The 24328-nt window shown below is 39.2% G+C and overlaps 2 long non-coding RNA genes across 3 annotated transcripts in view; both read right to left on the bottom strand.

Annotated features, from left to right (window-relative positions):
* Nucleotides 1-14385: 14385 nt before the first annotated feature.
* Nucleotides 14386-17366, bottom strand: LOC147651606 (uncharacterized). Its single transcript, XR_015273845.1, has 2 exons — nucleotides 15368-17366; nucleotides 14386-15254 (listed from the first exon to the last, which is right to left on the bottom strand). It is a non-coding gene; the product is annotated as an uncharacterized LOC147651606 (long non-coding RNA).
* A 1423-nt stretch (nucleotides 17367-18789) lies between these two features.
* The window catches only part of LOC111932757 (uncharacterized), a 249403-nt gene continuing 243864 nt past the window's right edge, over nucleotides 18790-24328 (bottom strand). For both annotated transcript variants that reach the window (XR_015273838.1, XR_015273839.1), the window contains one exon: nucleotides 18790-20316. This is a non-coding gene — a long non-coding RNA (uncharacterized LOC111932757). The remainder of the gene's footprint in view (nucleotides 20317-24328) is intronic.

Raw genomic sequence — 24328 nt, 5'->3', positions numbered from 1 at the left:
TGTCCAGAGGTGACTGCATCAGTGGCAGTGTGCACAGCTTGTAGTCCCTGCCTCAGGATTCAAGGCTAATGCTCCAAGGTGAGTTTTTGGGTGGTGGAGAATCGTTGGTAAGGTGTCAAGAGTCAGAAGTATTATGGGCTATTTCTGGTGCATTTTAAAGCTGCACAGGATGAGCTCCTGAAATTCAGGTAGCAGCAATACAAAATCCTCCTACATTTTCTCATACACTCAAAGTTAATGTGAGTTTGCACCCTAGTCTTCCTCTTGGGTTTGGGGTTGTCATTGTCCCCAAAAAGACTACTTGCAGAAGAACCCATCTTTTGTTAATTAGGTTGGGGTTCAAGTTTGTACTTGAATTTGTTTTTAATTCAAATCTAACCTCACATATTGCAATTTTGACTTTTCCTAATAAAAAAAACTACAGATAATTTAACACAGAACCAGGAAGAAAAGGTCTACTTTGCAGAAAAAAAAGTTTCCTGATGCCAGAAAAGCAAGGGAGTCTGTCAGCCTAACTCGTGGTGTTCATTCTTGCTCAGCTACAGTGAAGATAGATTAACAATAAATTACTCAGTGAACAAATGTCTTGTTTTCTCTGTGACTCCACCTCTTTCGGGCATCCTGCCCTGTCCCCACCCCTTACACTTGTCTGCATGTCTTAATGGCAGTATTCATGCAGCTGGTAATTTATGTGCCCAAGAGAGAAGATTTACACAGAGCCTTCCCTTCAGTTATTCAGAAAATTTGAGATTCAACTATGTATGTGATTTGTCAGGTCCCAAACATCAGCTTAAAAATCATAAACATCTTAAGGGCTGGACTTGAATGCAAGAAATTTTAAAAGGAATAACTTCAACTAGAAATTAGTTCTTAGGTCCTCACTTTACACCTAGTTACAGAAGTTTGTCTTCAAAATAAATACAATGCCTATTGTAACATAAGCACAGAGCCATTTGGCTGTGACTGGAGCAGTTTGATGTTCTGCTCTGGAAGACACAGAGCTGATCCTGTTACTGAAATCTCCTTTATTCTCTGGGTGTCTGGTGTCATAAACACAAATTTTTAATTTCATATTACTCATAACAGGCACACTGTGAATGTTTGCAGAGTTTATAGGGGATCAGTTACAAATGTGATTATACCAGTCATTCCTCAGGACTGACACCAGTTTCAAATTAGAAGCTGACAGGCCTCACCTGCTCCTGAGTTCACTGACAGGTCAGCTTCTTGTAATTTTGGCTATCCCCCCATCAAAATGACATCTGTGTTCATAAAGAGACAGTGAGGAACTCGAAGTTGTTAGAATTGTTGCAGAATAAGAATAAAGTGTCACCTACTCCAGTAATGTAGTGCTCAACTTTGGCCTTTTAGACAGCTTGATGCTTGCAGCCCCTGACAATATTTCCAGCTACAAGAATAGCTGGATCCAAGGGTCAGCAGTTGTTCCCTCTTCTCCCCATGGGTGTGAGGCATTCAGCTCAGCCCAGGCCACAGGGCACAGACAACCCCAGAGAGAAGCAAAGAGCTTGTAAAGCGCCTTTGCTTTTCTTCATGCATCATGATACATGTAGATAAACAAACATTCCTTACAGAGGCTGGCGTTACATATTTTTAAACAAACAATGTGTGAAAAACAAAAGGTAAATATTGTTAAACAATGGGATCAAAAAGGAAACTTTTTCAATAGGTTGAAACCTATTTCTTCATGATTGAATATTTTTCACATTCACTCAATTTAATGGAATGGAGCTAGCTAGGTCAGTCCAATTCTTGTACCCTTAAATTTCCCAAAACTAGGAAAAGAGACTGCATCTTCAAATACAGGCTTTGGGATTACCTGTTATTTCTGTCATTAAATGAAATCAGATCCCAACAGTGTCAGCCTTTGCTGGTTGAAGACTGGGGCTCTCTTGGATTTCAAGTGTAGAAAATAATTATCTAATGTATGTGTGCCGGCTATGGAACAGTTGTACAAATGTCTCTTATGGCCTGGCTTTTCTGGGAAGTGAAGGAAATATAAGTGTATATAATCCCACTGAAGTTGCCTGGAACATTGTGTGCAGAGAGGAAGGTTTCTTGAGTTGTGGGATGTTATAAGCTCTTGTAAGTCTGCTGGGAAAAGAGCACAAACATACTTGTTAAGAGAGAGGGTATGCAGGGATAAACAAGATGTTGAATTATACTTTGCCAAATGAAGGGCTCAGGGTAGCCAAGGCAAATCTTTTTCTTTTCCTCTCCTTAAAGCAGACCTTTTTTTTTTTTTGCCTTTTATTTGTGGCTAGCAGAGCTGTAAGGACATTCAGTTATCATAGTTGCCATAATTCTCTGAAATCTGTCCTTGGCTTTATTTGCTGGTCCAAGAAATACAATAGTATTGACATTTTATCTATATTAACTAAAGAAATATAATATTATTGGCATTTTATCTCTTTTAAATAAACATAAAAGCAGATTCCTCATAGTGTAAACAAGCATGACTTCAGGAAAACAATGCTGATTCAGGCCACCTGAGTGTCTGATTCTTAATATAACAGGGACCATGCTACAAGAAAGTGAACAGATGCAAACATTTGTTATAGAAACTCATGTCACCAACACAGACTCCCTCCCAGCATTCAGCAGGGGAAAAAATATAGCAAAGGTAGATTTACAGAAGCCACCACTTTTCTTTTAATGATTTGGATATTGATCATTTTTAATCTTCTTCTCAGAACAACCAGGACATCTATTACAGCTTGAGCCAGCCATGAAAAGCAGGTCCGTTCTTTAACCTGCCCCAATTCACTTGGACATATTTTATATCTCCAGGGATTCAGCCACGAAGTCCATTAGAGCATCAGATGCAGTGAGGTCAAATCAATTGTCCATACTGCAGACAAGGTAACCATCATTTACTGTAATTCTTCCCCGTCATGGTAGAGGAGAGGAAAGGTTAAAAGCTGTATTACCATGAGGCTGTCTCATCTATCTTTCAGTATATTGGTAATACCTAAACATTGCTTAAAGAACCGAATGTACAATCTTAAATCTGGGCTAAACTGGATGGAATGGTTGGATTGTCAAATCAACAAATTTGCTAATGATTTTTTTCAGGTAGGAGCAGAAAAAAAGAGCACTTTCAAAACAAAATGCAAAACCCTTTAAATATATGGTCACATCTGACACATCACATCCAATGCTATAACGGAGCGCTCATCTCAGGATGCCCTGAATGACTGATATTTATCCTTCCCCATATGTAGATTATTTACCTATGAAGTAATTTTCTGTCATCTCTTTAAGCTGGAGATGCTACGGCAGACCAAAAACAAAAGAGGAAGTAAATTCAGGATGTATATTTTGCACTGTAAATCAAGTTCTTATGTGTTTGCACTCCAGGATGGGCAATAATAATTGACTGAAGCAATCACTGCTGTGGGAAAACAAACGTGCTGGCCGTGTCGCATCTGAAGGTCAGGCCTGATGACACAGTAAGCACCTGAACTCTCACTGACTCCTGGGTGCCGAGCACCTCCCGGAGCTCTCCTGACAGGGACAGATTTACGTGGCTGCTGGGGCTGGGATGAGGATGCTTCCCACTCCCACCTCCTGCCGCTGGCCCTGCAGAGTCGTTTATTTCCATTACGGTGCCATGGCATCTCTGACTCCTGCGCTCCGTGCGGTAACTGCACGAAAGCAGAGAGAAAAATGCGGTTCTGTGGCAGATGCGAGTTCCTCCTCCTCGGAACCACTGCACCGTGGCCCTGACTAATGTCAGAGGGGCTGCTGTGCAGGCTGGGGACCCACGGCCACCCCCGTCCCACCTGCGAGAGCTCGCCCACTGTGGCCAGGCCCTTGTAGGAATCCCCTGCTGCAGTGGGAAGTGACAATGAAGCTCAGATTTATTTACTTGTCTGTTTGCCTTTTCTAGGTTAATCTTTTCTCTATCCCTGGATCATTAATCCCAAGATTTTTTTTTTAATTTTTTTTTTTAAGTAAGTGATTGAATGAAGGAGCCATTGAAATTTTCTGTATTTCAGAAATCTTTTCACAGCTGTAGAAATAAGTAAATTTCTGTATTTCAGAAGCTGAGCAAACATACCCGTGTATGTGACATAGAGCTGAAGTAGTAAGAAGGTAATTAAGTATTGTTATTCTGGTATAAGTACAGCAAATGTATTTCTGTGGCCAACATACATTCATGATATTCTTTGTGGGAGAAAATGTGATGAATGTAGTAGGAAGGGAAGAGCTGGTGTAGGTAGTGCAAATTATTAAGTATTTTTACTATAAAGCCTATTTTTAAGATTTTAGTAAGGTTTTAAAGCCCTGCACAGTAAATTCTAACTTCAGATAATGTGGATATTCAGTAACTAAAAAAGAAACTAGCAGAAGTTTTGTGTGTGCGGAAGGAAAGATTTAGATACTTTAGATTAGGTGTTACATACCATTCATGTAACTACTTTTCTGCTGTTTATTTTTTTGGTTTACCTTAACTGAGTTTATGTGGGTCCTTTTCCTCAGTTAATGTTACACTATCACCTCTGAATTCACCTCTCTGAATGTCTCTTCCCAGATCCTCTGCTAATGCCCACATATGTGCAGATTGGAGTTGTAACTCAATAGAAATAAATCCAGTCTTAAAAAAATTGAGCACTAAATGAGGTAACGTTTCTTTCATTTTAATATAGAAACTTAGAAATAAATCATGGGAATTTAAATCTAAAAAGAAATAAATTGATCCAAGTCTGCCAAGAAATGAAAGACTGGAAAGTTGCTTTACTTTGTAATAGCTCAAAATTAGGGCGACATGCAGCTTGCATGGTCTGTTGGGTTCCTTGTTCTGGAGCACTCTCAGATAACTCTCAGCTGAGTAGTCCCCTCTCTGCTGGCACATATTCTGCAATGCCAATTCAGAGAAGGGTCCACTGGATTATTTAACTGAAACCAGAGTCTCAAATAGATCAGACAAGCTTTGCTGTTCTTTGGCTTCAATGGATATCACAGCCCTGACTGAAAGCACACTGAACTTAATAGAAAGGCTTTGGATCTGGAAAAATGCTTAGTGAAATCAATGAGGGAAAGAGCTTTAACTCCAGCAGTTAACACTTTATCCTGGCCCTTTCCTCAGCAGATACAAAGATTGGCTCTGCAATGCCCAGTCATGTTTCTCAGATCAATATGACAAACTAAGGGATGTGTATTTACTATCTGCTCTGTTATCATCACATGTCAGATCAGACTTTTGAAAAATAAGTCTTTGATTTTACAATAATTCTACCCTGTGCAGCAAACAAGTGTATTTTAAAGGAAATCTGTTTAACTAGGAAAATCACTAAGGAATTCCTCAAGAGTTATATATAGCTCTTAGTTGACAGACTTCCTTAAAGAACTCCTTTTTCTATGTCTACAGTAATTAAACTAAAAGTTGTCTTTTGAGTATTTGATGTTGGCATATTGCATTTAGTTTCATTTTTTCCAAATGCTAAAGAGGCTGTGACAGTTATGGGGATGTAGTTAGGTCTTGTGAACATGAGAGAGGCTCAGAGTCTCTGAATTTGCCATAAGGTAATACAGTCAAGAGACCTTTCTTGTTGTCCTGGTCACTCTGTTGGGGGGTAGGAATTGCCTGCTTTTTGCATCAGTAGTCACTGCTCTGAGTGGAGCTGGTGGCACGACAGCTGTGGATGTACAGAGAACATCAGTGTGGGGCTTTTGGGATGAAATTCTCCTTTAAGTAACCAAAAAAGAGGGCTCTGATTCCAAAATGCTGATGACATCAGGCAGAACAGCTCTGGAAGCAAGCAGGAAATGAGCAGGAGTGTGTTTGTGAGCCAGTGTCACCCTGGGTGCAGCCTGGCTGTGGCACAGCACCACTGCTCCATGTCTGAGATGAAACAGAAAAGCTCTAGCAGGAGGTCACCAGTACAATAGTCTCTTATGGGAAGTAACTGCTTTTGTTAAAATTGGAACAGTTATTCATGAACAGCATCTTACATCTGCATAAGTGCTGTAGGCTGCCAAAGAAAACTGTACCTCCCTTTTTCCTTTCCTTCTCTGTTTTTTCTTTAATGGGGTGAAAATTAGTAAGTGTAGATTGCCTGGCCTGATGCTTCTTGGCGTGTACAGATAAAACTAACTTGGAAAGCTTTGGAGTTTCTCCTCATATAAACATGCATTTTTCTGCCATGTGCTGAATCCCCTCCTACTCTTTCCAGTTTACAACATATGAGTCTCCAATATGTCACTGTGGAGTCTCGTTTATAACAGCTTATCCAGGAGTATTTTCTATCTGAATCTCTTGACTTAGGAGCTCTCTGATGTCCAAACCAGCTGAATCACAGAAGAAAGCTGACACCCTAATGCTTTCTTGAGCCTATTTAAACCTTCTGGGCCTGAAATCACGGATGAAAAATATGAAAAATTCAAATTGGATATACAGTTTTAATTTCTGCAGATTTCCTGATGTTCACAACTTGCAAAGGGCCCTGGTGTTTGTGACCATATGGAAAACAAGCATCTTAAAACAGAACACACATCCAAAGCAAACCAAAGTGATTAATTAAGCCTTTTGGTATTTGCTTTGGAATTGGATTTTGGGTTGAAATTTGTTGTAAAAGTTTTTCAAAAGCTGAGGGAAAGGTACAGCAACCAGTGAGGGAACTTCTTTACACAGATCCCTTCCCTTGCCTACAGATCTGTTATTAACTGCCTTAAATGATGATTATTTGTCCAAACCAGCAAAATGTGAAAATGTACTGAAATGAAACATTGCCCTGAAAGAGCTCCTGTTTTCCTATAAGTTCATTTTGAACGAGTTTGCCAGATCAATTCAGAGGCAAAATTTACCAAGATTTTGAGAAACAAAAAAGCACTAGAAATATTTCTATCAATTAGAAGAAAAAAACTATATGATATTGTCCTAAATGTCCTGTTTTACAGCCCTGAGTTCAGTGTTACTGCTAACTGAGTGGAAATCTGAAAGAGAAGTTGGCTTTTAGAAAAGTGGATTTAACAAATTTATTTTCACTACTGAAGCTGAGGAAAATGCAAGCTGTGTGACAAGGAAAAAAAAATACTGTAACAGGAAACATTTATGTAAAAAGAAAGGTAAAACATAGGAAAACCCAAGAAAATGAGATGGTTTTAAAATCTATTTTTTAACCATGCAAGATATCCCTTTCAGCACACCATGGGATATAGCATTAATCTTATTTGTCTGTGATTAAAAAAACTATTTCTTCGTAGTCAAGACTTTGCTACATTACATCATTTTTACTCACAGAAGCCAAACTGCAGATTTTTTTGAGACTGCAAGCTATAAATTCTTTTCCATGACAATTAGCTTATTACTAATCTTTACCATATCTCCAATGAACCAATGAAGAATTTTCATATTGAAAATATTGATTGAATATTGATATTTAATATTGAAAAGCAATCATTTACAATAATCCACAAGAAATATTGAACATTTGTAAATGTAAAGACTTCTCTTTGCAGGATTTGTCTCTCTTTTAGTTTTTCTTCCTGCCCACTTGCTACAATTATTTTTAAATCTCCATGAAAGAAACCAAATAAATGGGAAATCAGGTTTGCAGTAATATTAGTCATCTTACTAATGGATATCCTATAGCTTGTCCGTTTTTCCACTTCCTCTTACCTGGTCCTTTCATAACTCAGCCAGACAGACTCTTAAATACACTTTGATTGGAGCCAATGGGTCTTACAAGTTTAATTTATGCAGGAGTTGATTTACACGGAAAAACCCTAAAGTCTTGTGCTTTTAAAAAATGTAAATCTGTCTGGATCTCATTAAGGAAGGTTCTTGACTACAGGAGAAACTCTCGTCCTTTTTTTTTTTTTTTTTTTGGAAAGCCATAACTTTATTTATGAGATTCAGATCTTTAAAAAACCAAAAACCACCAGACAACCAAAGTTGGGAATCATGGATTTATCTGTTGGTTTTTGTCCAGCAGCCTCAGCCAAAACCTTGCCAGAGGTGACTTGCAGGATGCTGTCAGCAGGGAGATGCCATGATGACCTCTCTGTCAAGACAGAGCAACAGTGCAAACAGTACATAACACAGGAATTCCAGGGACCAGTGCATTTATCTTAACCCTGACTCTGAGAAACTTCTGCAAATCTTAAAAAAACCCCAAACACCATTGGTTAAAAAGGGGGAGCTACATATAAATCCTTGTTACTTTCCTGGTACTGTCTGGAAATTAAAACATGACAACTTTGCCCCAGGTTTGGGGAACTTGGATGAGCCTTGAAATTAAGCCCTCCTGATGCAGGAGGATGTTTATTAGTAGGGCTGTAACTTGAGGAGAGAAAAGGTTTCTCTAAACTACTCCCAGCATAAATTTCTGCAGTTATTCTATGAAGGTCCTAAATGCAAACTTGTATTGGTGGCTAAATTTCATTTTTCCAAAAGGGAGTGCCAGTGTCTCTGTGAAAGATTCTGTATGAGGGTTAGATTGCTTAATTTTTTATGATTTTGTGAACTCCACCAGTGTCTACTACTCTTCTTCCAATTTTGGGATTTGGAAATCTGGCTTTCTTTTTGCTTTATCCTGCTCTGTATTGCAAAGATTATGCTGGTGTGCTTGAGCTACTTCTATCGATATTTCAGATCTCTCAAGACAGAGGCTGTACCAGACAGTAGTGAACATACCTGACACCTTCTCTGGAAGGAGATAGATTTTCTTTTAAGGAATTTTACTATTTTAATAGAGAGAAGTACCGGGAAACTTCTTTAACCTGAAGGTTCTAAAAAGATTCAAGCCAGATTCTACTTGCTTCCCCTTGACATGTTCAATGTATTATAACTGCAGTAGAAATGTTCAAAAAGAATGCTTATTTCACTATAATAACTTAAAACTTAGCTCATCAGTTCTGATTCACATACCTGCTAGCTTGGAAATGAAAAAGGAACAATGTCTTATTTTAAAGCCAAGTATGGAAATTAGATATGGTCTCTGCCTTATTTCTGCTTGTAGTCTTCTTGAGTGTGTGTGGGAGAGGATGAGAACAAGACAAAGACATTTACAAAGAGAAATGGAATAATTCCTTGAGACCAAAACAGAAATCATTTACTCCTAGTGTGTATTTTTAAGTGGCTTCGTTGGTGCTGTATTTACTGCACACAAATCTGGAGGTACCCCAGTGATTGACTGTGATCAGATGTTTTAGGAACAAAGCAGGACTTGATTTTCCCCTCAGAGGTTCCCTGCTGATATCCCTGCTGTGCCCAGCCCTTGGCCTTGCAGCTTGTATCCTGCTGGAATCCTTCTCTGGGGTCACTGGGAGATGGTGAGAGAGTGGGGAACTTGGATGAGCCTTGAAATTGAGCTGCGCCTTCTCTCTTTTCCTTTTTTATTCACTAGATCACATCAGTTTATGCCTTTAAAATGATGACACATTTTAGGGCAGTATTTAAAAACCCTGATGTAAATTTTCTGGATATTTCTATTTAGTACTACGTTTAAAAATATACAAAATCGTGAACATCATATTGACAGAAGACTGCCTCTATCTCCATCTCTTATTTGCACTTACTTTCATCTTAAGCACCTGAATTGTTGGAGCACAAGACATTATTCAGACATCTCACAAGCCAGAATTCTGTGTATCTTGATCACTTTCGGGGTAAAATTTAGCTAGACTGCCTAAAAATGCTTATTGGTCTCTATGGATTTGTGCTGAATTTATTTAATACAAAGTGTAATATAAAAAGCCCTTTCTGCAGTTAATTAGCCTCCAGGTTATTGCAGGCCCCAAGGCATTGTATTTGAGTTGTCATTGCTACTTGCAAAGATCAGCAGTATTTAATTCTTGTGTTACACTAAGTATATTCACTATTCTTATCTGGCTAGAGTTAATTCATTGTTTCCAGACTCTATTTTTCATTTTCTTGGCTGCTAAAGATGGTGCTAGGAGTGAGGAACTTTGCTAAAAGCAGATGTGTTACACTGAGACAGTACCAGTTTAAAATAATGCAGAATTAAACTTGAAGGTTCCTCCAGAATTATGCTATTGTAAACGGGGGCAAGATTCGTTCCTGTTACATGATAAAAATAAAACAAAGGGGGTTCATTCAGACTCCTTTGGGATATGTTAGATCTAATCTTATTAATTATTCCTGTTTTCTAAGGAGAAAACATCAGGTTTCCTCTACTTGATAATTCTGTTTTCTCAGAAAACATTTGCACATGTTCCAATACCCAGCTAGCCCTGGCAGGAACTCTTTAGTGGTTAGAGAAGTGGCAGAAGGTTAAATCATCTGACTTTGATGTGATGTTGATTGTTTACCCTTAGTGTACAGTAGTATCTTAAAAAAACAAAGCCAAGTGTGTGTATTCATTACTGGCCAAACAGGGCTGACAAGTTAAGGAATATGTGACGCCCCTCAGCTGAGACCGAAGTGCTTCGTTTATAATGGAGATTACGGTAAGAACCAAATGAAGTTGTCTGAGGGAAAATGATGTCTCCTGAGCCTTTCTTCTGGTTTGGCCACAGTTAATAACACAACCAGCACTTAACAACAAAATGCACGACCGTATTATCTTTTAGCAAATGCCAGTCATGGGCAATCCAAACAGGTCAATTACTAGCAAATCTCCAAAGATCTCCTGAAACCTCAGAAGAGTTAGAGATGCCAAGAAAATGTCTAGATGCACAGAGACACAGGAACAGAAATAGGGCACAAACCAATTTGCAGAAATGGAACTTAACCCTTAGAGGGAAGAACCCAGCCTTCTACATATTCATTTCCACATCATTAAATATTTATGGTGAGACATGCATGTAATGTGATTCTGCATTATGGAAAAAGCACAAACGGAATCTGCACTATTTCAGTCGTTTAACCTATTCTTTTTTAATCTTTCTGTATCTTGCAGGTATAATGGACAGATGTGGGATTTTCTGCCACTGACATGTTAGGCATTTGGAAATGAATGTGTTCTCTTGAATAATCCTAAACCAGCACACACAAAACAGCGTGTAGGGGCCAGTGACAGCCTATTCTTCAGCTCCATAGCATGGCTATGACTCATTAATATAAATGAAACCCGCACACAAGCATGTGGGGATAATTGACCCCATTAAATTCCATTTACTCATGAGCTACTTTGTAAGGTTTGCCCCTTAGTTATTGTAGTTTTTATCAACGATAAAAGTTGGAACAGCCTGTATGCCAACAAAAGACTATTTCAAAAGTAGCTTTGTGAGAAAAAAACCCACAACAAACAAAACAACCAACCAACCAAACAAAAAACCCCACCACCAACAAAAAAACTCCACAACAAAAAAACCCCACAAAACAAAAAAAAACCAAAACAAAACACAACCAGAAAAAAAACCAACAACCCAGGAAAAAAAAGGAAAGGGAAAAAAAACCCAAGAAAAATGAAGTACCACAATGTTTTTATCCAAACTTCTAACAGCTAATGAAAACAACCTTATCTTTGCTTTAAACATTCATTGGGACAGGACATCAAAATCCTTTAGGAGATGAAGGCATCTGCCTGTGTCTATTTTTTGGAGATCTCTATTTATTTTTTTCATTTGCAGGACTTTGCATTGAGCTGGGCAAACATGGGAATGGTGAGCAGTATTTCAAACGCATACCTGAAGATCTGGATCCATTCAAGGCCAGGATAGACAGGATTTGGAGCAGCCTGATATAACTGAAGATGTCCCTTTAGGGTACTTTCCAACCCAGACCACTATGTGACTTTATAGTTTAATTTTGTTCTTGTAAATTCTGGGAATTTTGTTTTTTCTATTTTTTTTTCTGAGAAAGGGAGTAAAACAAGATAATCAATCTGACCAAGAGTATCCAATAAATTTCAGCTGATCTTTTCTTTAAAAGAATTAGCCCATGATACAAAATTTGTTTTGCAAAGCTATGTAAACCTATAATCTAACACCCCCAGACACACCAAGAAAAAAATACTCGCGTTAGAAGTTGCATTAGTTTTGCCATAGCTACTGTTTTGTAGTAGATATTACTCAAAGTAATTTCCCTGACAGTAATTTTATAATTTCTTGGTAATTATCTTAAACAAACCTCTTTGAACAAATCTCATAATGAGATCAAATGCTGCACAACAGGAACACTAACACATGAGCTGTTATATGCCTTGTACTTTGTATCCAGAAATTAGCATTTTTACAGTCTTAGCACACCTTCAAAATCCCCTTGCTCAGGGCTGCAGGCCAGCTGAAAAAAGGTCCAGAATCAGATTTGCTGTCCCCAGACCTGAACTGTGTGTACACAAGACCCAGTGTCTCCACCAGCTCCAGGCTGACACGCTGCTCGTTGCACCAGAGCAGAATGAATAATCTCCAGACATGAGTTACTGGCACAATTAAGGCGAGAGCACAGCTGAATGACATGGTGAACAAAAGACCCTTGGCAAAGCTTCCACTGCAAAAGCCTAGAGAGGAAATTCACTCTTGGCGCTGAGCGCTCACAGGTACAAGCAGGACGAACTGCTGATTAACAAGCTTAGACTCTCAGACCAAATTCCAAAGGATGAAAAATGGCAATAACGTTCTGTTATGTCTCTCTACAGCATGCAAGCAATTTTTCATTAAGTTAGAATCCATAGGCAACTCCAGCAGTACATTTTCACAGTCTAATTGATACATATGAGGTTTGGCTTGCAGCTTTCAAAAGAAGTCAGAAGTACAGAGAATTCTGTATCATCCAACAAGAAAAGCAAAGCTCTGTAATATTAGTTATAGGTGCAGTAGATTTTGATGTCTCTAACACAACTGGGTCACTCAATAAGGCAGGCAGGACTTGTGCCTTGGAGGGTGCACACTGAACTGGGCTGCTGGGGTTTCTTATAAAAATGAACATGCTGATCCCTCCAAGGGGCTTTAGCAGTTTGGGGGCATGATTTCTTCTACAGCAGTCAGGTCAACCCCTCTTTGAGGAACATGTTTTTCTCCACATTAATTTAATTCTTTTTATAACTTCTACCAGTTTGTTTGCTGCAGCACTTCTGGTTTACTAGCTCCTAGGTCACCTCTGAGCCTTTCTCACATATTTTCATCTTCTTTTTCCTTGCCTGTGGTACTGGGGTCAATGCAAATAATTTATTACACTGAGCTATTACTGGGTATTTCATATTTTAGGGAATCCCCTCTGTTCCAAGAGTAATATTTTTTTGATGCTTTGATCTGATGCAGTCCTGGAGATACTTTTGGTCTCATACAGGAACCTCACTGTTCTCCCTTACTGATTATTGATGCAAATAGCATATTCAGGTTTCCTGCAAAGGCTTTCTCTTCCAGAACTGCTCCTTTTGCATCTCTGTCACATGTTGGCACCATCAGTTCACCAATTACCTTCTAGATTGAGGTAAGTGAATGCAGTTCTTAGGTTTGTATGTTTAGCAAGTCTTCAAAATGCTGTGGGCTTGTTTATGGTGGTTTCAGTGAACTTCTCCAAGTCAAGTCTCTTGTCTACTTTTTGTCTACTTTTCTCCACAGAACAGCACTTAACTTTTTGAAGGATGGCTTTTTTTCTCCTGACAACCATGTTCTCTGCCCTTTAGACATGGTAACTACTTTTGATATTTGAAGAGACTATTTAATGGTATACATTTAAACTGGACCTTTATTGTGCCTTTAAGCAGACTCCACATGGATTGTGCTAGCTGTGCTTTTTTTTATTTTTTTTTATTTTTTTTGCTTAACTTTGCCATTTTAAGGTAAATTGCTGCCAAGCTTGATTTTTTTTTACTTATCCACCTGTGAGGATTTGAATTTGAGAATGACAATGTCAGGACATAATTCTTTTCCTTACACTTAGAAAGTTAGCAGCTTATCTCTGCTGAATGTATGTGACCAGTAAGAGGTACTGGCATTAAGGTATATCAGTCAGTGTCTTCCCTCAGCTCTCACTCCTCAGGGGAGCTCTTAGAGCACCTCTGCAGAGCCAAATGGTTGATTCACACTAGCACACAATGCTATCCTCTCCTCTGGCAGCTGTGAGAGAACCCTCCAAGGCACAGCCCATGGCCAGTGAATGGCTGTGCACAAGTGCACAGTCTCCATCTGAAGAAGCTGCAGACAAAAATATTACCTTGAGTTTCCAACTTTTGAAGTCCTGGGAGAAATAGTAATTTAGTCCTTTGGTGAACCAAACCATGCCAGGAGAGGTTTTCTGAACTCCATGCTTTTATATCACTCTTGACCTGCTAGGTGAGTAACACAGTGTGGCATTATCTGAGTTCTCCAGTGCTTACAGCAAACTGACTTCATAATAAAATCATTCACATTCTCTTGTACAACTTCAGATTTTGCCAGTGCTATGTTTCTAATCATGAAAAACATGGCTTGTTTCAGATGATAAAGTACCCATAAATAAAGACTTCACAGGAGGAGGCTGACAAATAAACTTTTTATTTGTTGGGAATGTAGGGGGATGTACTTTGTGGTGACAGCACATTGCTCAGAAGAACAGGTCATATGCTGCTTCCTATTATACCAGTGTCAACCCAGAGCATTTCCACTGTCTATATTTCAACCAGTTCAACTAAGATAAAGATCTCTGCACAGGATTTCATAGCCTTTTTTCCACTGTATAGTATTATTATTATTATTATTAAAAAAAAAAAAAAAGTACTGTAGGGGTCAAATTACTTTCAATATTGTTTGTGATAATAAAATGCACTACAAATGTTTTTTTTTCATCCATTAATCATAATAAAAGCATAAGAAAGGCTGAAATAGATTTCAGTAAGGTATAAAAGCCCTTCTCTTTCAGCATTTTGAAATTTGGGCATGTGGTACAAGGCAATGCCTGTCACTCTGATTGTGATGGGAAGCTAGACACTTCAGGGCAGGCATTGCCAATTTAGGTTGCATAATGATAAGGATCAAGTCCTCTGTCCTTAGACTACTTGTACTAAAAAGAAACAAAGATGAAATAATTGAAAGGATAATAGAGAGGATGGTTCAGAAGGACAAGTGAAGAGGTATTCAAAAAGCATCATGCCCCGTCCATGTATTCAAGAAGGACAAGAAGCAGCGGGGAAGCTCTGTGCAGGGCTGGGCTGGCAGAATGCACACAGACAGGTCTAAGCCCAGAGTGGTTTCCAGCCTCTTCTGCTGATCTCTGGACCTGAGTAACAGGGGCAGATGTTCCAGGAGCCCTCCCAGCACTGGCAATGGGGCACTGCTGGCCTGGGCTGGCTGCACTCAGCTGCCAAGGGCTGAGTTCAGCTTCCAATCCTGGAAGTTGTCCTGACCTGGAGAGGAAAAGGAAGTGTTAAATGTGCCACAGGTTGGAGGGGCACAGCAGGTGTTGCTTTAGCCTGGGAGTGATGCTGCAGCCAGCCAGAGCCCTGTGAGGTTCACCTACCTGGCAGTCCAGAGCAACGGAACTGAACTGAAGGCTCAAAGAGACAGTGACAAAAGTAGGACAGCATCCATGGACAAAGCCTGAGCAGCTTAACTCCTGCTAATGGAAAAAGGGATTTGAGTCACTAAAATCGGCTACATCGAACTGAGATGAAAATATAACTCTAAATCTTTATTTCAGGGCTGTAAGAGTGCTGGGATAGAAGAGAAATAATGCCTAGCATACTCCTGTTCTGGATGACTTGGTTTTGACCCTCCTATTTTTTAATAACACAGAGATATGTTATTTTCAGCCTGAATATTTACATTTTTTTAAATATGCAAACTCAAGAAAAATTTGAAATCTGGTTGTAGGTTCAAACATTTTTCACACACACATACTAAGCCCCTGCTCCCATATTTCTCCAAATATCTGTGTCTCATTACGTGCTCTCACAGAAAACAACAACAAACGACTACACAGAAAAATATCTTCTGTTCTTTTCAAAAAAATGAAACATAACATAGGCTCTTTGTAAGAGATCAATTGTCACGGCCTGGGCAGTGGTCTGGGTGCTGCAACATTCCCAGAGAAGCGTCCTTAGAAGGACACTCTTGGGCACACAGCCACTCCTTGACCTGCTGATCTCAGCTCTGGGCCCTGAAAAAAGCTGTTGAGTGATTGCAGCTCTTCGGGTGACATCTGGGCAACACGGAAGGAGGGACAGGAGCCTCATGGGGTGTTCCACCAGGAGCGTTTATTCTCAGTCCAGGGACAAGAAAAACTCTGGCTACCACAAAGGAGTCAGGGATGAAAGACTCTGGATAGTCAGAGTGAAACAGGGGTTTATATGGGAGCATCAGGTCTAGTCAACTGAGGTTCAGGTGTGGAGCAAAGGGAAAGGACCAACGGGGTACATAGAATTTGCATGGGGTACATAAGATTTGCATGGGCTGCAAGGCAAGCTGGGGGTGACTCCTTTTGTTGTCCCAACAGAAGGAACTCGTCTGGGAGCTTTCTCTCCAAGGGAGAGTTGTGAACTCTTTGTTAATGAGCCCACTGACCTCCACAATCAGTACAGATAAAACAGATATTTACATAATAATTAATCAAACGCTGTATGTGCAAGGGCAAAAGGTAGATCTTATTCAAATTTGTAACAATGTAAAAGAAAAACTAGAAAAAATTGCTATTTCTCTGTTCCTGATAACCATAGAAGAATCTGCTTTTTTTCTGTCATGGAACAGCACGGAGTAAGTCAGGAGCTTGTTCCTATCTGAGCAGTCTCATTTCACAACCAAGTCAGATGAGCTCTACCATCCTCACTGGAATGGGAGTCATATAAGTTCATTCTCATTTTATGTATGAAATTATTGAAAAAAACTGTGGTGACTTTTCTGCAATGTAGAATACTGTCTAAAGAAATGACCTCTAGGTCTGTGGCCACCTTGTTGTGTGCATTAACCTCTGGATTTTCCAGCACATAAGAAAATGAATTTCCTATTAATTTTTTTTTCTTTTCTCAGTCCCAGTATAATAGTAATACTTCTGAAGATATTAGCATTATTTATACTAGATGGAAGGTGTTTTTTTTAAACCAACTCATGGTTAATTTCCTCTGGGAAAAATTCTGCCTGTGCTTTCCAATATTCAGTTTATGCTGCCATCAGTAGCAGTTCCATGGGTAGACCTGTCTGGATGGGGATGACCCACAGGGGGTCAGGGATGAGGGGCAGGGAGTGGGAAAACCCCACAAGTTTACCTGCTCACTTCAGGAAATGAATGTACCCCAATACCTTGCCCCTTCTTCCAGCCTCCCTCGAAAGCCCATCTGAGTACAAGCAACACCGACTAAAAGACATTTATTCCTTCTGCTTCATTTGAGCTGTGGCAAAGCTGGTGGAAACTGTCCAGCCAATTATCCTTGGAGAAAATTAAGGATCTCCTGGGAAATGCAGAGTTTTAATATTTTAGTCTATCTTTCTCAACCCCTGCATAAAGGATAAAAAAAAAAAAAAAAGGTAGTGGTTTATTGCTCTTGAGGTGTGTCTCACCCCCTGATCACAGCCCTGGCACTCAGTGGCACAGGCATAGCATTGGAGAGAAACGTGTGCATTCTGCTAGGACTAAACCAGAGTCACCATGGTATGGAAAAGGTAAAAACACCAATGTTTCTGGATTGATGTGATACCCCTTTTCCATGATGCTTAGTTCCTGATCACTTACAGAATGACCTACCAAAAGAAGAGGATGCACCATCTGGTCCCAGACAAAGGCAGCACCTTTATATAAGAGTTAAATAAGAGTTTGAAAGGGACATAAAAATGTTTGTGACAGCCTAAGGAACTGGAGGCCACTGCAGGAAGCTGCTCCAGTGAATGATAAGCTCAGAGCTGAAAAAACAAAACTCTGAGTTGAGAAATGTACAGTTTAGGAGAAATGCCTCTAAATGAGGAGGAATAGATAGAAAACTAAATAAAATAATGATGATCATCAGAACTGTGCATAAGATTACTTAGATTTGGATAGGTCCTCAGAGGAAAATAAAAACATCTTGGTGTACAAAAGATCAGCCACAATAGCCAAGTGGATAGTCCTGGAAGTGCATGGACCTTTTTATATGCAATTTTGGAAAACCAAGCTAGGCATATATGATTTGTTGCATTTTTGTAATAGAGGGTTTTATCCAATTTTTATGATTTTAGGATTAATAAACATTATCCAAGTCAAACATAAAATGAGCAGCACCTCATTCAGCACTCTCACTGGAATTTCCAGTGTGTTTATCATTTTCTTCTGTGTATTTATCTTTCTTCTTCATTGCTATGGATATAGCAATGATTAGAAAACAATATGGCAGGAAACTCTTGATGTTAAACATTTGAGTTATGTATTACAGATTGTCTCAAATTCTCTGACTTTTCAGATTTAAATCTTTTCAAAGCTTTTCTGAAACTTTTGGCACGTTTTCTCCTAAATATGCACAAGAAAGACAGAAGATTCATGGAGGACTCTGGCCTTCTGTTATTCAAACACTGATGCTTAAGGTTTAAATTTACAGAGAACAAATCATTCTACATCAAAACTAAGGTGTTGCATGTTTATTTACAGACCAAGCCTCAGTAGTAATGTGTGTTTGTCATGGAAACTGATTTCAGTTTAATTCTAGTCTCTATTTTGCACCAGGAAAATGTGAGTTTCATTTTACTTGTCTCTGTTTTCAATTATAATTTGACAAAAGAAATAACCACATTACCTATTTGATTTGCCAGAACTTTATCCCAGCACCACCTGTTGAGCCCTCGGCACTTGAGTTCTGACATATAGCAGAGAACAAAATTATGCAGTTGGCATTCTAACCAGCAAGGATGCCAACAAAAGCATAATATAGCCTTTGTACTCAAAGCACAACAAAATATATATAAAGCTACCAACTGCAAAGGTTTAAGAAAGCCACATTTAATTATACATGAACATATCTTTCTAACAAAGAGCTCCGTAGAAAAAATGTTATGGAAGTTAGAAAGAACCCTTTTGGTTTGCTTTGGTAAATATTGCAAGCTTAAAATAAATAAAGTTTCACAATACCATATAGATTTACATCACATACGGAAGAGGACAGCCAGCTGGTTTATTCAAATAGATGGGTTCAACACTATCAGCTTCCCAGCTTAAACAAAATGCCCCATGTTCACTTCTGGCAGGAGATCTGACCTGGTTCAGCCCTGGTATCCCAGGAAGGTGGAAGAAGAGGCTCCCAGCACTTGTCTGGATCCAGATCTCTTCTGCAAGTAACAGGGACCAAAACAGAAGGGATCAACTGTGTCTTTGATGCATGTTCCTGAAAGCAGCACTTTGCCACAAAAATACAAGTGCTTCCTTGGCTCTCCTGGCCTGAGCTCTGCACAGAAGAGGGATGGAAGCTGAAGGAGGTAGGATAGGTCAGGAGGGATGAGGTAAAAGCTCTGCTCCCCAGTTCTGCAGAGGTCTGCACAGGGGCTGTGAACTCACAGGATTTGCACACTGGGAAGTGCTACCAGTGGTTCTAGCATTGATGTTAAAGCTTCCAGAATTTGTTAAAAGATGTGAGTCAAGCCGCTGCACACTTTTTAAGGGACCATTTTAAAATATTGGTGATAATGACAAATCTCAGATTTTTATCACCTTCCCAATAAGCCTACAAGAGATTTAACTGGTTAAAAAACCAACTAATTTTGTAAACAAGGGAACAAACCATCTGTAAATCACAAAGTAACGGAAAGATTTTACTTACTGTGCTAACTTTTGAATCCTGAGCTACTTAAGTAATCCCTTCCACAGTGGGGTCATGCAAACCTAAATGGAGGAGGCACCTCTTGTTAGATTCCCCCAGATACAAAGTTCTGTTATCTGATTCCTGAAAGGTATTATATGTAACTTGGTTTGAAAAGACAGGTCTCTGCTAAGGAAGGCAGAAACTTCTCTTGAAATGGAAAAATGTTTAAATTTTTATAATCCAAATTATTGTAATCTTGAAATTGAGGCGCTCTCAGGAAAAGATATGGGAATAGCAATAACAGTTCTTTACTAGAAAAATTTAAATAAAAATGCAGTAGTTCAAAATAAAAACGCTGACAGTGTCAGGATACAACATGACACTGTTAGTCAGGGTGCTGTTAGTAGTCTAATTAAATTGTGGCTGCAGTCCTCCTGGAGTGGACAGGAGATGTGGTTCTGCTGAAGCAGTGATCCTGTAGAAGGGTGTAGTTTTCCTCTGAAGGTCCAGTGGTGGTGTAGATGGGTCCTGTCTTCCTCTGGGAATCCAGTGGAGCAAGGCTGCCCGGGGTGTTCTGAGTCTCAGATTATATCCAGGAATGCTTGGCTCCTCCTGCTGGGTGGAGCATCTCCCAATGGGATGATGTAATTTTATCAGTCATGCAGTGAGACTCAGTGGCCCATTAACCAAGATACCCCTTGGAGGGAGGATGGGTCTGGAAGAGATAAAGAACACTGTCCCACCTGGTTTTAACAGCTGGTAATAGAATACATACTTTTGGTTACATCCTGCATTGCAGCCCAAGACAGCAACCCAGAAAGTTCAGTGAGAATGTCCTCTGATAGAAAGTGGAACATCCTACTGTGTTTGGAAAAGTGGAGAGAGTTTTGCATGTGGATTGTTTTTTAACAATGCATTGCAGTAATCTGCACTCAGCAAAGCTTTGGAATCTCAATCTTTGGAGGGTTCAACTGGACTGGACACAGTACGAGCAACCTGAAGAAATGACACCAACACTGAGAAGGGTATTGGATGACCTAGAGAAGTTTCTTTCAACCTAAGTTATCTATGATTTGAAAACTGACCTAAAGAAATCAGAAAGGTTTCCCTTACTGTTATTAAATTTTAAAAAAATGCAAGTTTTGTGTTATTTTTTTAAAGACCGGATTGCATATGCAATATGCATTATATGCATATATTATATTATATACAGTAAATATGCATTTACTATTTATAATAGCTTCTAAAACACGTATTTTGTAACTGGGTATGTCAATGTATTTTTATTATTTATTTATTTTTACTTCAGGGATTAATTAAATAGAAGCATATTTGTAAATGGTCCTGTAAGTATATTGGGTGCCTGTGGTGCCATTCCAATCAGTTGATGAAAGTGCTTGACTAAAACTCTAAAATGGTGGCTTGAAACTTACCTCAATATCCTTAATTTTTCTGTGCTGAAAATGTAACCTGACAATTGTTAATGAGAAAACCTTTCCTTCAAATTTGTAATAGAAACTGTAAAACACTTTCTAAGAGACAGGCCATATTTAGGAAAGCCAAATCTAGTTGATCTCTCCTTCTCAATTGCAAGTATCCTTTGTGGTAACCACATTTCATTCAGGAGAGTAAGGCTACAGGAAGTACACATATGACAGATAGTTTGGCATCATCCACTTCTGGATTTCTCAGATGTCTAACAGCCAAGAAAATGTTCCATCCTTTTAATTTCTTTCAAAAAACTAATCCTTTGTAGTATTTACTCTAAATGAAAGCTTCAGATGGAGTATCTGGATAGTGTTTGAAAACAGCATCAAAGAACTCTCCTGTAATAGAATCCAGCATCTCCTAATTTCTCCCTTGTTCAGAATAGCTACAAATGCTTAAATTGCAATGTGGATGGAGCTTTGAGTTTTAAAATCATGAACTGCTTAGAAAATTCACTCCAGAAATGCACTGTGTGGCTTACTGCCTTCCACAATCTCACTAACATCCCTGGCACTTTGCTGCCTCACTATAGCCTTCAAAGCCACTGGAAACACTGGAACACTTCCTTGCCCAGCAGACAACAGGAGACCTGCATGTGGATTGATGAGCAGGCTGAGCTTGACAAGTGGCTTTTTCACCCCTGACTGCTGTTGCAAATTTAATGAACCCACCCTGAATATTTGAGGCAAGCGTTCCATCTCGACATGGAAGTTCTTGCACATAAAACAGATATGAAAGTGACGAAGCTCTAAAGATAGATTATAATGAGCTGTACAAAAGGCAACACCTTTTCAGGCAATTGCTAAAGTCTGCTATGAGTGACCCAAACGCCTCAACTACTGCTTATCTCCTTTTTCACTCAACAGGTAATTACTATTAGTGTCTTGTATCATCATATAAAGTGGGATTCACTATTGAATTTAATTCCACTTAATCCTGGACCACTTGGGAAGCATTAACGGTTCCAGAATGAAATGTCAATGGTTCTTTCATTAATTTAGTGTTTTGTGTCTGCTGCAAGGGAATTCCCTCTCACCTGGCATCAAGTTTCTCTTATTTGAGTATTTAGATAGTGCACACACACCCACAACCCCCCCCCCCCCCCCTTCAGAAACCACTGACCCTAGGGATCCTTTCACTTTGAGCTTACCTGTCTCTGAAGGTGACTGAGGTCAGCTGGTTTAAAATGACTGATCTATAACCCACACTTCCTGAAGAGATAATTTGAATCCAAAGAGAGAATCTCATAAATTCCCAGGGAGATCTTAGTATCATAAAAATAGACTTGACACCACTCTAAAGTTTAGCCTCTGCCTCGACAAAGCAGAATCTGAGTCAGCTTTGGTGCAGAACCTTCACAGGAGACACTTCTCAAAGTTCTCCTCAGCAGTCTTCCTTATCTTTTGGCAACTTGCTGCTGATCGCTCTGCTAGCTTTCACTGATAGTGAGATAGTGCAGCTGATGAAAGTAGGAGAGAAAAAGAACTTCTACTGCTCTGTACCTCCTCCTTGACATCATTAGTTGTGCAGATACTTCTGTTGAACTGTGCTCAGGGTGATTGATGCAGGGCACAGGGCATTTGAATAGGAAAATCTTACCACATTGAATAGAATTCTATAGAAATAGCTCTAGGAGTTTATTGTATTTGTAGAATGAATCTTGGTATATTTTTTTGAATGACCTATTAAAGATATACAGCAAAAGAAATCTTTGCTATTACGTTCTGTGGAGTTCTTGCTGGAATTTTTCCTATTCTGCTTCTTACCCATCATAATCATATTGTTCCTGCTGCAACCTGAGCCCTTGACTGCTCTGGATATTGGTTGAGGTTTATCCAGTGCTGCTTCCCAACACAGAGTGATTTCCTGTCTCAGATGACTAAACTTCATTGAGCAGAGAAGGACTCTAAACTGGCCAGATGATTCATCCATGTGTTTATGTGCTGAAGGCTGCCTGTGAGGAGCAGGCTTTGGGAAGGGGCACGAAAGCAGGTGATGATTTCATCTGGCAGCACCTAATGCTGCCTGCTTTCATTGGCATCTCCCCATGGAGGCAGCTATGCAGAACAGACATCTTAACAAACACTCATGAAATTACCATACTGTCTTAAAAGAACTGCCTTGGTTCCTGATTGTCATAAGACATATAAACACATTTTACCACAGTGATAATGCCCATTACAAAGGGATAGCCAGTGCACAAGGGACTTCTTCCATTATGTGACAGTAAAAACAAAACCACTATGGCTCTTGCCAAACTTGTTCAAAGTTTACATGGATTTGGTTCAATGAATATGGTGGAAAATTATACCAAATATTTTGGGTACTGACCCACACACCTCCTTACATCTCAGCAGTGCTTCTTTCAGCTTTTAAAACAGATTTCTAAATTCAGTTTAATTTTATTTGGATTATAATGTTTAAAAAAATAGACCACATGAAATAGTGCATCATTTTAGCTCTGTAAGACACGGCTCTTCCTGATGCTTTTTTTATTTTTTATTTTTAATTGGAAACACCAGTTAGTGATTTGTGCTCTGCTTTTCTTGGATGCTGCTGTTCTAGGGTTATCTGTTGCCTCTAAGGGCAATTGCTCCTCACATGCTATTGAAATAAATCATCTTGTGATGGAATTGGAGATGACACGATGCTATACTGAAGGTAACTGGTACAGTGGCAAAAACCACGGGGCTTGTCTTGTCTCACTACCAACTTCATTAACTTTCTGTGGGCTGGGTATTTGAGTAAAATCAATAGGGTATTCTGATGGACTTTTTAATGGACTATGAATGTTGTTGAGAACAAACTATTTAGTAATGGAGAGGCTCCCCTTTCTCCTCAAGCCTTATACAGGATGAGAAGGTAACATAACCTGTTTTAATACCCTAAACCATTATCTTGGAATATTTTATTATTTTGAATGGCTGTAAACTAATAAAACTCTTGCATGTCATTGGAAACAATCAAACCAGAAATATTTTGTCAGAAGGAAATTTGCAGACAGGAAGATAAAATATTTGCTTGGTTGTCTTTGGCACTCCTAGTATTTAAATGTGGGGTGTGCCAGGACTGTCGATATGTACAGGACTCTCAACAGGAGTTATAAGCAGAAATCAATAGTTCTTCCTACAGCAGGTCATTGGGCACATAACTTACTGAAATGGAATACTCAGTGCTTTTGACCTCCCTCTTACCTCAACAAATAAATCTGGGGTAAGGCAAGCATATTACTGGTCTTA

The sequence above is a fragment of the Cyanistes caeruleus genome, chromosome 9 (genome assembly GCF_971803275.1).
Source record: "Cyanistes caeruleus chromosome 9, bCyaCae1.hap1.1, whole genome shotgun sequence".
NCBI lineage: Eukaryota > Metazoa > Chordata > Aves > Passeriformes > Paridae > Cyanistes > Cyanistes caeruleus.
Note: the sequence above shows the minus strand (reverse complement) of the source record. Positions and strands in the feature narration are given on the sequence as shown.